The sequence below is a fragment of the Apus apus genome, chromosome 2 (genome assembly GCF_020740795.1).
Source record: "Apus apus isolate bApuApu2 chromosome 2, bApuApu2.pri.cur, whole genome shotgun sequence".
Lineage (NCBI taxonomy): Eukaryota > Metazoa > Chordata > Aves > Apodiformes > Apodidae > Apus > Apus apus.
This window is the reverse complement of record NC_067283.1, coordinates 19,379,331-19,392,788: the sequence shown is the minus strand read 5'-3', so window position 1 is coordinate 19,392,788 and position 13,458 is coordinate 19,379,331. Positions and strand designations below refer to the sequence as shown.

The 13,458-nt window shown below is 40.2% G+C and overlaps 1 protein-coding gene across 3 annotated transcripts in view; it reads left to right on the top strand.

Annotated features, from left to right (window-relative positions):
* MLLT10 (MLLT10 histone lysine methyltransferase DOT1L cofactor) overlaps window positions 1–13,458 on the top strand; it is a 118,486-nt gene that overhangs the window by 8,202 nt on the left and 96,826 nt on the right. The window lies entirely within an intron of this gene.

Here is a 13,458-nt window from a genome sequence, read left to right as displayed (position 1 = left end):
ATTCCTGGTGAATTTGTTGAGGGGGCTGTGACTCCCTGTGAAGCTAGCCATGTAAGATTTGAGATAGTACTCATCTGGATCTCAGCTAAATGAAGCGTATCTGGAGTCTCTGCACTTGCACCTGTGTTTCTTGGAACTTGGTGCGGAGACAGAAAGACTGTCAGTGCAGAGTCCAGTGCAGACAGTACTTAATACTTGTAGACATGCAGCTATGCTGTTTACCTCTAAAGTCAGTTTAGGTACATTGTGCTTCCCCAGTGATAGGTTCCTGCTAGTAATCCTGCCAGACTCGAGCTGTTCCTGCATCTGCTGCACAGATGATCCACAGTCGGAACACCTGAGATTTAAAAAAATCTCTAATAAAACAATAGTTGTTGTTCTCTCCAAGTTCAATTTAAAGAAAAAAAATATCATCACATGCATCTAGAAGTTTGTTACTGTAGAGTTGCTCCTTAGAGTTGTATGATGTATCCATAGTTTAACACCCCACCCCCAGCATTTATGTGGGGTAAAATAACCATAGGTGTAGTGTTACTTGCTTTTTGCATAAACAGAAGGAGGCAAAGAAGAAGCAAATAGGAATGTAAGGCTTTTGATATGCAGATAGGTTTGTGATCAGAGCTCTGACAGTTCTGGCTCAGCAGGCTGCCTGAATAGGAGCTCTGTACCTGTGCTTAGAATCAGTTTTGGTGCAGTTATTACACTTGTATCTGTAAACGAGAATGAACGTTGATAAATATTGTCACAACAGAGGTGAAATAAGCTTAATTTTAGAGTAATAAAACTTGCTGTTTTCTCTTTTCCTTAATTTTGAAGTACAGCCACCAAATGGTACAGGAGAGAATTCTGTGCATTCTCTTTGAGGATAGCTCTTGAAATAATTCTTTAAGAAATTTTGAAATTATTTTTTTTTAATGTGTATCCATAATTTTGCTTAGAGGGCATTTTGTATAAGAGTATTACTGTGCTTCCTTTTAACAGTATTCTAACAAGTAGTAGAAAAATGGCTTTAGTTTTGAGCATACAACAGAAAAATTGATGTATGTGCTTTTGTTATTTCTGTGGCTTTCACACAGCAGTAGAATGGTAAACTTCTAAATAAGAGAATGAAAAGCAACTGTAAATTACAAATTGCTAGTATTTAATAAATATGAGAAACTGGTACTTATTAATAATGTCCTCCTGCTTCCCCCCTTGCTCCCTGTCTCCTCCTGCAAAAAAAACCCAACAACATCCAAACCCCAGCAATGTAGTCTTGTCTTTTGTGTATGTCTGTGCAGTCTGGAAGGCAGTGAATCTTTATTTGTAGCTGGATAACTGGAATAAAAAGTCTGCCTCAAGTTACTTAGGCACAGGATGTTGTATTGGGTTTGCATGAGAAGGTTTTTGTAGCAGGGTGGCTACAGGGGTGGCTTCTTTCAGAAGCTGCTAGAAGCTTCCCCTATGTCTGGTTGAGCAAATTCCAGCTGGCTCCAAGACGGACCAGCTGCTGGCCAAGGCTGTCGGTGATAGTGGTAGCGTGTCTGGGATAACATAGTTAAGGAGGACAAAAAAACCCCAACTCTGCAGCATTCAGAAGAGAGGAGTGAGAATATGTGAGAGAAACAACTCTGCAGACACCAAGGTCAGTGAAGAAGGAGGGGGAGGAGGTGCTTCATGTGCTGGAGCAGAGATGCCTCTGCAGCCCATGGTGAAGACTATAGAGAGGCAGGCTGTCCCTCTGTGTCTCATGGAGGTTAATGGTGAAGCCGATATCCACCTACAGCCCATGGAGGACCCCATGCCGGAGCAGCTGGATGCCCCTGAAGGAGGCTGTGTCCCTGTGGGACATCTGTCCTGGAGCAGGGTTCTGGCTGGACCTGTGGACCAAGGGGGAGAGGAGCCCACATCAGAGCAGGTTTGCTGGCAGGACTTGTGACCTTGTGGGGAACTCATACTGGAGTAGTCTATTGCTGAAGGGCTGTACCGTGTGGAAGGGACCCACACTGGCATAGTCCGTGAAGAACTGCAGCCTATGGGAAGGACTGACACAGGAGAAATTTGTGGAGGACCATCTCCTGTGGGAGAACTGTCCTATGGGGACTCAACATTGGAGCAGGGGAAGAGTGTGAGGAGTCCTCCCCCTGAGGAGGAAGAAGTGCCAGAGACTGTGTGTGATGAACTTACCCCAACCCCCATTCCCCATTCCCCTGTGCTGCTGGGGTTAAGGAGATAAAGTCGGGAGTGAAGTTGAGCCCAGGAAGGATGGACAGAAGGCGTTTTAAGATTTAGTTTTTATTTTCTCATTATCCTTCTCTGCCTTGATTGGTAAGAAATTAAATTAATTTCCCCAAGCAGAGTCTGTTTTGCCTGTGACGATAATTGCTGAGTGATCTTTCCCTGTCCTTATCTTGACCCATGAGCCTTTTGTTATGTTTTTTCTCCCCTGTTCAGCTGATGAAGGGAGTGCTTGAGTGGCTTTGGTGGGCACCTGGCATCCATCCAGGGTCGACCCACCACAGTCTTTTTTGTAGCCCGATATGGGGTATGAGGAATTTGAGATAAGGATAGTAATTGGGAGAGGTAAGGGGCAAAATATGGAGTGAACAGAGCTAGAGAGAGAAGAGCGGAGTGACTATGAGGAATTTCTGTTCTAATTGTGGTGAAGGTGAAACTACTTTATTTCTGAAATGTTGTTGAGTGATGTGTGTTTCTTGTCCATTACATAGATGTGATGTGAGTGATGTTTGCTTTGCATTTCATGACCAGGAGAAAATATTTTTTCCTTTTCAGATTATTTTGGTATATATAGTGATTATAGACCTATAACCTTACTGCACTGCAACTCAAAAGATGACAGAATTGCTTAGGATTGTATAGTGTCATCAAGGCTAGGAGTACAAATGGCAGAAGGTGCTGTAGAAGTGCAGTATAGTTTCTGTGTATCATCCACTCCAGCTGGTGAGCTGAACCTTATGCACTGTATTGTATGCTGTGCCTATCGAAGTAGGAGTATCAGTGCTACTTCTGATTGTGCTGCCTTCATGTTTGTTTGGGTTGGTGTGGTTTTTTTGCATGTGCTGTATTTTTCCCTACTTGTATGCATACTTGCTACTTGACAGCTGAATTAATAAACTTAATTGAAGCACTTTATTACAGCAGGAAAGTTTTGATTAGCTGCAGTTTACCTAAATGTGCACATTATTTGTGCAGTAATTTATAGTTATATTATGCTACATATGGGTACATAGAGTATTCTGGCTTTAAAAAAACAGTGTAGAATAATTGCATAATTCAAGTACTACTTGATCAAAACTTTTTTTTATGTAGGTATCAGTGTAACTTTAGTTAATGCTCTAGAGCATCTGTGATAAAATTACTAACCAAAGTGAAACTACAGCAACAGATTTTCCATTACAGGAATTGCTCAATTCTTATGCAGAAATATTTTGTGACTGTTAGTTCCATTGTTAGACTGTTAAATTTGGCAGAAGTCTCTAAAGTAAACAAGGAGCTTCTCAACTGCAAGGAGCCTTAAAATGCATGCTAGCTAGCATTTTGTACCTAGGAATTTTTAGGGTACAGCTGTTGTATGTTGCAGAACACTGAAGCGAACCATGGTATGCTGTATTTTCTTCAGCTGGGTTAAATTGGTTCAGCAGCATGCTTTCAGCGTGATGACAAAAGCTTGGGTGTTTAGTTGGAAATTCAGTGAAACACGACAGGTATTTCTCGTAGCCTTCTGATGCTTTTAATTATACATCAATGTATGGATTTTAAACTTTGTGTACATTTTTAATTTGAATTCCTGCAACTAGCAGGCTTACTAGTTTTAAATATGTACTGGAAGATGTATTGCTTTGGACTTCTGGAGTAGCCAGATCTTGATACATGCTGCCTGTCATCATTATGTTACATTGTATTCTGTATTATCTCTCATCTAGTTACCTTACATGTAGTGAGTAAAAGTGTGACTAAATGTCACCTGTAGTGTGTACTGACTGGATGGTCTTGGAAGAATGCTGATTTGCATGTTGAGTGCCTCTAATCTTCTTGTCAGAGGCTGTAAATTTATTAGCTGTAGATGTTTTTGACAGAGTTAACTGAATCTGTGTATATTTTTATGTGATGTCTGAATGAAGGGAACTAGGTCAGGTCTGTTTAATTTATCCAGGTATAAAACCTGAAATGCTGAAAAGCTGAAAGGTAGTCAGTCTGTTTTTCTTTTACCTGTCAACTGTCTGCTTTAAAAAAAAGTTCTCTCCTTCTCCTGGGACAGATAACTGAATAGAGATGGAGCAGAGATTTGGCAAATTTGTCAGCATCAAGAAATGATTATTTGAAGATGGAGATGGCTTAATTTCTCAAGTTGTCAAGTTGCAGAACATAGCACTTCCGAAGAGAAGTACTGACAGTATGCGTTCGTTTGCTCTATTAGTGGTGTCAGCCAGCTGGGGATTCTTGAAAGTGGCAGAAGATCTTTTGATTCCTGTAGGTTCTTCATTGTGGCTTACAAATACTGGAGTCTGGTGTGAATCCACTTTAGTTTGCTTCTCCAGATACCTTTGTTGAAAAAGTGTGTAGTTAGCTACTTGCTGATTTCTGCTTCCAAGACTTGTGTGGTTCCAAGCTGTCATTTATTTTGGTCAAAATATTGAAGGGGGGTATTTTTAGGTTTATAAATAAGGTCTTAAAATACTGCAGGTTGAGACTGTTGATTAGGTGTATTGCTATCCAGCTGTAGTTTAGAAACAGGTAAAGTAGGAAAATGTGGATTTGGTTTTGTATGTAGCAGTCTCTTCATTGACTGGGCTGTGTATTCCTATAGGAGCTTTTGAAAAATGGGTTATGCAGTTAATCCTTTTTACTGTACTGAACAAGTGAAAAACGAAGTTTTGACTCTGACAGGCATGATAAAGCATGAGTGTAAAAGATCAGAAATAAACTCTAACAGCAATTTTCTAAGTACCTGATTGGCTTTGAGGAAAAAAAAACATAAGAAAAAAATTAGGAAAATATCAGAGTAAAAGGATTTGGTATGAAGAGGTAGCCTAAGTTTGATGTGAGTAGAGGTTCAATAATTTCAGCAGCATCTGGGAAACCTTATGAGTTATATTGGACTTTCTGGAGGCTTCAGGAGCTTCTCTGATTAGTCTTTGTATGTTGGCAGTATTGGTGTTGCTTCACAGAAGATAGTTTGAGGGGGTGAATGGAAAAAGGACATGTCACTGGGTTCTGAGGGCTGGGCTAAGTTATTGCCAGCAGATGTAGACATGGGCAGTCTGGTACGCATCCTGTTGCTGGGTCTGGTTTTGTACTAACTGCCCGTGAATTGTTATCTATTGATAGAATTTATGCCAGGGTCGGTATTCCCAGTATACTGGTTTATACCACTCTGCAAATATCTGTGGGTTTTTCTTCCTCTGGTTGTCTAAACTTGCAAAAACTCTAAGGCATTTGTTCTTCTGTAGGTACCCTCAGATTAGCTGAATTTGAGTTAGGTTTTCTGCTAAATACAATCTAGTTGTCCGTGGTGTAATTAGTACTTTTTTTAAAAAATGTCTTTAGAATATGCTCTCTTTACAGAGGGAGCTATGTTCACATTAGTTCTTCGGTACCATTTTGTCTGAATCCAAACCAAACTAATCACTAAAATGACCCCAGATTTTTCCAGGTTTATTAGGGGGAAAATGGAGTTTTCCTTGTTTTCATTTCAATGTATGTTTGTGTTTTGTTGTTTTTTTTTTTTAATATATATTTTTTCTCCTATCGAAGAAATGGACCAAAACATCAGGGGTAAGACTGACATAGAAAGAAAAGTATAAAAGGAAGGTGAGAAGATGTAAGATGTTCCTATGGAGAAGATGGAATACTAATTTTGCACCCTTTGGTGGAGAAGGGAAATAAATAGCAGATTTAAGCACAGATTTAATAAAAAAAGTGAATAAAGAACTTCAACTAGTTACATATAAATAGGACCATGCATGTGCAACATTGGCATAACTGAAACACTAGGTGTGATTTATGATCAACTTTATATCCAGAGCTGTTTTTTAGATATCAGTTTTTTTCCCCAGAATTTTTACCTTTCTTACAACAATGGTTGTGTGCCTGTGAGTGTAAATTGTTTTACATTGACTGCAATAACTACCTGTATGGATGTCTTTACCCTTCAACACAGTTTTTTAAGCTGTATTAATTACTATGTATTATTTGAAATAGTACTGGATAAGACTATCTAGCATATTCAAAAAGATATGATAAAGTGTATTAGAGGTTACTTTTGTATGTTTCTGCTAACACCCATGGGTGAGACAAAATGGGGTAGAATTTTGGTGAAGGTAGGTGGAGCTGTATCACAGAACCATTGAAGATGAATACCTGGATGCAATCAGCTGTGCTGCAGGCCTCTGCAGCTACTAGTGGACAGGAGACAAGGTTGCTAAGAGCATCAGAGGTGCAAGTTGGAAAGCCACTGATTAGAAACTAACCTTCTTATCAACTGCTTTGCTTACCGTTGTGAATCTGTCCATGCGCTTTGGGGGACTGTGTTGAGTTAGGGCATTTTGGTATATACAGAAATAACCAGTAGCATGGCATGCTGTAAAATAGATGCATTTAGAAGCAAATTCGTAAGTAAAGCAATAAAATTACTTCTTTCTGCTTGGCAACTGGCTCTCTCTCCTAGGTTAATTTTAAGAAAGTCGTAAGAATTTGGAGTGTGTGCACTGTTGGTTTTCACTAAAATGTGAACTAAAAGTTGAAACGAAACCAAATGGACTTGACCAGTGTTCTGTTTAATGATTACCCAAGGGAAATCATGCTTGACCAACCTGATTGCCTTCTTTACTGGCTGGCTAGATGAGGGGAGAGCACCGGATGTTATCTACCTTGACTTTAGCAAGGTTTTTGATACCGTCTTCCATAATATCCTTGTTAGGAAACTCAGGAAGAGTGGGCTTGATGAGTGGACAGTGAGGTGGATTGAGAGCTGACTGTGTGACAGATCTCAGAGGGTGGTGATCAGTGGATCAGGGTTGAGTTGGAGGCCGGTAACCAGTGGTGTCCCCCAGGGATCAATACTCAGTCTGGTCTTGTTCAATGTGTTCGTCAGTCATCTGGATGAGAGGACAGTGTATCCTCAGCAAGTTTGCTGATGATACAAAACTGGAGGGGTAGCTGACAGTCCAGAGGGCTGTGCTGCTATTCAGTGTGCCCTGGAAAGCCTGGCAGAGAAGAACCTCATGAGGTTCAATAAGAGCAAGTGTAGGGTCCTGCACCTGGGAAGAAAGAACCTCAAGCACCAATGTAGGTTAGCAGTGGATCTGCTGAAAAGTAGATCAGAGGAGAAGGATCTTGGAGTCCTGATAGACAGTAAATTACCCATGAGCCAGCAATGTGCCCTTGTCACCAAGAAGACCAATGGAATCCTACATTGCATAAAGAAGAGTGTGGCCAGTAGGTCAAGGGGGGTCATTCTCCCCCTCTACTCTGCCCTGGTGAGGCCACAGCTGGAATACTGCATCCAGTTCTGGGCTCCACTGTTCAAGAGAGGCGGGGAGCTACTACAGGGATTCCAGAGGAGGGTGATGAGGATGATAGGGGGATTGGAGCATCTGTGTTATGAGGAGAGGCTGAAAGAGCTGGGACTCTTTAGCTTGGAGAAGAGAAGGCTGAGGGGAGACCTTATCGATGTATATAAGTATCTGAAGGGTGAGTGCAAGGAAGATGGAAACAGGCTCTTTTCAGTAGTTCCCAGTGACAGGAGGGGGGGCAATGGGTACAAATTGGAACATAGGAAGTTCCATTTAAATATGAGGGAAAAACTTCTGTACAGTGAGGGTGACAGAGCACTGAAACAGGCTGCCCAAGGAGGTTGTGGAGTCTCCGTCTCTGGAGATATTCAAAACCCACCTGGATACAGTCCTGTGTAAAGTGCTCTAGGTTATCCTACTTCAGTGGCAGAGCTGGACTTAGATGATCTCTAGACATCCCTTCCAACTCCAGAAATTCTGTGATTCTGTGATTAACAGGAGCAGCTGAATAAAATGTTTTGTATGTCAGATTTTAACTCCTGTGGACGAAAGGATGCAAAGAAGTTGTCAGGTTTCAAGAACTGGGATGTTGATTTTGTGAAACTTTCTAATTTTTTATTTGTTAGTTTAAGGGTCACGTATTGTGAGCTTGTAAAATCGTTCCTTTCAGTTCAATACAGCAATAATCGGTCAAATTGCTGTTGTCAAATAACATGAGGCAGTAATTCTGTGATCGCAGTGTACTTTGGATTAAAAAAACTGTTCTGGAAGTGTAGGTGTTGTCCTGGACATATTACAGTTTGGGAGTAACTAAACAGTTTGTCTATATAGTTGAGGCCTGTTAAAAAAAACTTGGAATATATGGATGTCAGGGGAACATAGAAACAAAATTGGCCTAATAAATATTTTTGGGTCTGGGTCCAAGAAATGTGTCTAGATTGTGACAAAACAATAAATTAGTCTATTTCAGGTATGGTGTGTGGGGTTTTTTTTGTCATTGGTTTTCCTTCTTTGGGGAAAGGTGTGGTGATGTTTTGGTTGTGTGTTGTGGGTTTGGTGGGGTTTTTTTTGTGTTTTTGTTTGTTTGTTTTTCTGTGGGGTTGGTTTGGTATTTTTTGGTAGGTTTGTTTGTTTGTTTGTTTTAAGGCCCTTGATTGTAGTTTTATACTCACTTATAGCCAGCACAGATGTTGCCACCACCTGAACAGGGTGGATACAACAGGGTTGTATCCTTGCCCTGCTCTCTATCTGTGTTCCGCTTTTTTTGTTTATTTGTTTTGTTTGTTTGGCATGGTCATTTGACCTTTTGAAAAGATGCAAAAATAAATTATGTGGCTAAAAAAAAAGTATTCTGTTTTTAACTTACTGATTAGTATTTCCCTATAGTCAAATGGGTGCTCTTCCCGGAGCAAGGGAGGCAGTAGAAAGTACACACCAGTGATCTTTCGGCATTAGTGTGCAATTATGTTAGTTTAAAGTGAGTCTGAATAAAGTCAACTGGAACTACAGCCTGATTTCTCACCTAACTTTTAGGAACTGTGGTCTGTTTAATCTACTGTAGATCTTCTTGTGTTCTTTAGGTTAACAGGTCATATTAAGACATACATTTTATTGCCTCATTACTAGAAATTCAGTCCTGCAAGGCTTTACTCAGTTGACTATCATGATTCAGGTTAGTGGTTCCATTGGCATACCTTGGACCAGAATTTACTAAATTAATTGCAGAAGAATTCTTTGACCTTTTTTTTCTTATAACAAGAGACAGCATATAATGGATGTCTGCAGATGATGCTATAAGAAATTTGCTCCAGATTTACAGAACTCTGAGGGAAGAACAAAGCTATATTCCCACTATCCTTTTTTTCTCCTCTTCTACTCATATAGGCTTGTTTCTGTCTCTCTTTATACTTCCTATCTAGTACATGTGTCTTGCTCTTTCTCTTAATTTCAACATGAATAAGGTAGTCTTTTGGATTAAATCAGCTTCTCTATGCCTTTCTTCCATTTCCAATTGAAAAATTGAGTTAGGTTAACTAAAAACTCTAGTAGTTAGATTTGTCTAATGTTAACTACTGCTGATTAAGGTAGCTGTTAATCCTGGCTAAAATGGAAAGTCATATCTAAAACAGGGGGAGAAAACTTCATGCCACACTGCAGTGGTACCAAATTGGACTGTAACTAATTCAGTATAGGAAGATGGGTTTATTTAGCTCCCTCTTAATGTCTCATGTTTTGGTCTTCCGGTCTCGGAACCTTTGCTGGGTATCTTTAGTGGACATTCTTTATTTTTTTAATATTTTACTGTTCTTTATTCTCACTTACTTCTACTTTTTAAACAGTGACAGAAAAAAAATAGGTTATTTTGCCTTCTGCATGGGCCTTCCATGCTTTTGACTACTCTGCTGAGTGACTTTTTAAAGATTGGACCCCACAGGAGGCAGTGGGTTTTTCATCAGACTCCGGCAGTCTCGGTTTGCCTGGATGCCAAGGTTACAGGATCAGTCTTCTTTCACTTAATAAACTTGCTGTTTATGGAGCTCAGATGCAACTTGTAACAGTCACACTCAGACTGTTCAGGTGCACAACTTTGGGATTAATTTAATTTTAGTCCTCTACAGGAGACCTCATAGTCCAAAACATTGCCTCCTGAGAGTTCACCTCAGTTCTGTCATAAGTTACATCCATGAACTTAGTCTATTCTATTGAATAGCTGCAAAAATGAGATTTCCATGTTACACCCCATTAAGGATAGGAAGGAACAATGTCACTTGTTACAACTTCAGTTTTCCTTCAGCCAGTATTTGTGTCTTTTTAACTCCTCTTCCTCACATCTAATTCGTGGTTGTACCTGCAGTACCACATACACTGGTGCCCCTCCCTGCTATAGGACTAGTGCCCTTCAGCACACCAAAAGGATGTGGTTATTCTTTTGGGTCACAGTCAGCCTCTTTGGTATTCACATTTGCACTGTCTAACCTGATGATGTTTATCTGAACTGTTGATCAGTCACAGGAGCGTGCCCTATTTATGCTGTAATATCTTGTAGATGTTGTGTCTGCCCCGACTTGTTTATTGGTATCCCACAATATTTTTGAATGCTCATACAATAAATCTGTGTCAGAAATGCTTTGCCAGAGCTAAGACTTGGAACACACAACTGGAGAAGAGAGCCCTGGCATGGTCTTTGTGCTCTGATATTAAAGATCATCTCACCATCTGTACAGATACTCAGATAATTCCTTGCACTGTGTTGCAGAGATCAAAGCTTTGTTCCAGGTTACAAGTCGTATGTGATGTGGCATTTAGTAGAGAGATTCAGCTGTTGCTGTTCTCTTGAACTCCTAACTCTGTCCCTAAGTAAACTGGAAGAAGGAGACACTGTGAGGACAAAACCATCCAAATAATAGGTAACTGGATTTCTGTGATACATGTACACGCAACTGTATCCTTTCCTTTGTCCTACTGAATCCTTTGTAACAACATACATTTAAACATTTTGAAAGTACCTAAGATTTTTTCAGAATTTTTTGCAAATTCTCAGCTAAAACTGTCACTTCTTTTTAAAGTGCTATATTGCTGTAATATTTCAAAAGAAAAGGAAAAATTCTCTAGTAGTTACGTGTCTCAAGGGGTGAGGCACACTGTTCCCACTTTGCAGAGCTACTGGTGTTACTGTGTGGCACACATTGAAACTTGGGAGAGCAGAAATGAGTGACAGAATCTAAGAGTGTGAAGGCTGGGGAGGAGTTAGGCTCATAACTTAGAGGGGGGAATGGAAGGGGTCACTGTGTGGTGTATTAGCATACTGGGATGCTACTTTATTGAAGATTGTAACCAGAATTCCTGGCACTGGAAGTGCTCTGTGTCATCAGAGTGCAAGCACAGGTGCTCAGCTCCAGCTGCATGAGAGCCAAGTGCAGGCATACTGCTCCCTTCCACTGAGAGTATGCTCTGCAGAACTGCACCCCAATTTTCTTTCGCTGTCAAAGCTTCCTCCTCTGCTTTAGTTTTCTGTCTTGTGTCTTCTCTTGACTGGTTGCACCTAGGGCTGCAGAGGAATAAGGAGGGAAGATCTAATGGATCTGAGTCCTGTTAGAGGTATGAGACAGAAAAACATTGCAACTGAGCTCTGAAGACACTGAATAGAACATGCTTAACTCCTCTGCATAAAGGGCTAGTTCAGTTCCTTGCTGCTCAATATCCTGTGGTAACCTTACATTATTTTTTTTATTTTGTGGTAATTTGCTCAAGAAGTTTGCTAATTTTTGTTAATGCTGCAGTACAATAGTTCCTTGCCTTCAGTTTTGCTGATGCAACTGATTGTGGGATTATGCTTAAATTGCATCAGTGATATGACCTGAATTAAAAATGTTAATAAGAAAAACTTAATTTCACTCCATTTCACTGATCTGGTTTAAGGTGCAGCCCTACAGTTGGGTCAGCAGCTGAGGGAGTGGTGCAGGGGGAGGTTGGTAAGGGAGAGATGGAGGGAAGAAGAGAACCTCCAAAACTGGTTTTACCTCTAGAGAAAATGTATACAAAACTTCCCCAGGCTTGCAAAGGTGGGGCTATGTTAACAGCTTCCCTGCTCTCAGAGGAAGATACATAATCTCTGCTCACTGGCCTGAAGCTGCCAGTTTGCAGATTTGGGGTGGGAACAAGCTTTATTGCACCATCACCATCAATATACACTGGGCTTCTCACTTTCAGAATCTGATTCAGTGTATGGGGAATTAATTGAAATGAACCTACTGCTACCGTGTATTTCTCAGCACCCAGTATTTAATGCTTGGAAAGCTGGGATGTTAAAGAGATAGCTTGCATATGTAGGACTTTATTTAAAATTAACTGATCAGTTCATTTCAGTTGCAAGGAAGTCCTTACAATATTGACTTAAGAATAAAATAAAAGTAATTCTTCCCGTCTGCAGGTGAGTTACAAAATGGCTCAGAAATTTTCAACTACTTTTATGGCTAAATTTCTCCATAGGCTTAATACTGCATTTCAATAAATTGCTGATCATTTTACTGGATGAGTGTGAAGAAGGGATGAGTGAAGCAAAAGCAGCAATCCCAAAGATACATTTTCCTGTGTGCAGCTGTCTGTACCGATGTACTGAGCAAAAATAATTTAAGAACTTATATATCCTATCCTTTGTGAAAGCCTTTTCGCTGCTACTACCATTTTTCTTACTGGTCAAGAATAGATATTCCTCAAGATACACTTCAGTCATATGAATTCCAGGAATGGGAATGGAATTTCTCCTTCCTCAAATAAGTTTGGATAATTTGTTTCTGAGACACTTCTAGCATGATAGTCTTCTTTATCTGCTGACTTGACAGTTAGCTGTTAATGGAGAACTGTACTGTTCTGGGAAGACAGAGAAGATCTATACTGATGACAGATGTCCCTCTCCATTTGAAGGATGTGGTGTTAAGTTTGCATCTGATGATCAAATTGGTTGTCTGTTTCTTAAAATGCTTGTTAGATTTATATGCTTTGAGTTGCTCCTGATTTGGTTATTTATGAAGGTTTTAATAAGATGATTCCTAGATATAGGATCTCCTATAATGCTATTCTTTTGCATGTTGTTTGGGAGCAGTTGAAGTGGAATACATGTCAAAGCTGTCCAATTTCTGCCATCTCTGAACTGGTTGGGAAGTGGTTCACACTGCTCTAGGACACTTAAGAGATAAATTTGGTATTAGGAGCTTGATAGAGGTAGCAATAATAGGAAGATTGTGCTGTTACCCTGCAAACGGCATGTTTCCAGACATGCAGTCTTGGAGGATTTCAAGGATGAGTCAGCTTCTGACCTTCTTTTTCTGAGACAGAAGCAAGACTGGTTTTAGTCTCTCCGGGTAAGGGAGAGTCAGCAGAGACTGTGAAGTCAGCTATAGTATGAGTACCTGTGCTAATATATCCATGGCACAGCTTCATGACT